The following is a 1,441-nucleotide window of genomic DNA, read 5'->3' as shown; positions in this document are numbered from 1 at the left end:
CGAGGAGGGGGCCCGGGCGGGCGGGGAGCCCCCAGTCCCACTCACACCAGAGCAGCCGAAGCCCCCAGCAGCCGGCCACAGCCAGGGGTGGGATTTATGCGTGAAGAAAGCGTGGGGTGGGGTGGGCACGGAGGGGAGAAGAGGGAGCAGGGTTATTGCCATGGCAGGCAGTGTATGCCATGCACAGGTGACGTACTGTAGGTGGAAGCTGCGAGCTAAATGGGAATCGGAAAATATGTTAAAAAGGCTGTTAAAAATCCCCCTCCCCCTCAGCAGCACACTCGCAAACATATATGTACGTGCTGCCTTCTTCATATGCGCAGGCATAAACCCTGCGTGGTGACGTCCTGCAGCACTGAACGGGACAACTTTCTCCCTCGTTCCCTCAGTCCATCCTATAGACCTTCCATAGGCACAGAGAACGATACTCCTGCAACAGATACTATTTTTTTAGAATAGCTTCAAAACCTACAGAAATCACCTCTTTCCCTTCTGTATAATTTCAATTAATTTCAGTGCCTAAGTAATTTCTACGTCTATTTATCTCTGCCTGCAAATTGCTGTGAACTATGATGAGGAAGATGTGCATGTTCACACGCACAGCCACTCCCCATGCACGTGTGGGAACGAAAATGTATGGGTTTGCCTGCATAGAAGATCATGGCGGTGCATGAGCCTGAGCGAACATTAATGCGCACACACACCCCCAAGCACACGTCTCGAAAGTTATAACACCATGTTTTCTCAGAATATATTTGAGCAGGATAGCTATATCTGTCATTGTGAAAAAATATTCCAGACAACAGTTAAACCAAAGTATGACAATGTTGAGCATGTTAAAAATATAAAAAGACTGCTGGATTTTTAGGATTTCATCTACCAAAATTCAAATTTAGCTTATTTTATTTACTGCGTCTGGGAGGCACAGTCAGATACTGTTCTCTTTTTTAGCACTAATGTCACTACACCAACTTCTCTGCCACACCATGGAGTTACTTCTAATTTATTTTTAATGTAAAACTGCCCGCAAAAGAGAAAAAAAAAGTCTTAAGTTATTATTAAGGCCTTTGCTCTTTAAATATATCTGAATACATTATTAACACAAATATTCACACATGTGTGCGCACTTATACAAATAAACACATACATATATAGATACAATTTCTGGAATACCCCTCAGCGCAGACTCCTACATAATCATATTCAGTTGCTATGACATCATTGCAGTTCCCAGTACTCCATATTTTTTTAAGGAAAGTAAACAGCATTTCAAAGAGAATCTATCTAGCTGTCTACATCTGTATGTAATTTAAGGGAAGTGCCTTTTAGGGTCAAGCAGGTATCAGTCCTGGTTCTACAGTCTAGAAAAGGGAAATAATGATATGATAATGACATTCAGAGAAGATACTAAACTGGGAAGAGTTGCAAACACCAGCTGACA

This window comes from Aptenodytes forsteri, unplaced genomic scaffold (genome assembly GCF_000699145.1).
Source record: "Aptenodytes forsteri isolate BGI_AS27 unplaced genomic scaffold, ASM69914v1 Scaffold379, whole genome shotgun sequence".
Lineage (NCBI taxonomy): Eukaryota > Metazoa > Chordata > Aves > Sphenisciformes > Spheniscidae > Aptenodytes > Aptenodytes forsteri.
The sequence above is the reverse complement of the archived record's forward strand: the minus strand, read 5'-3'. Positions refer to the sequence as shown.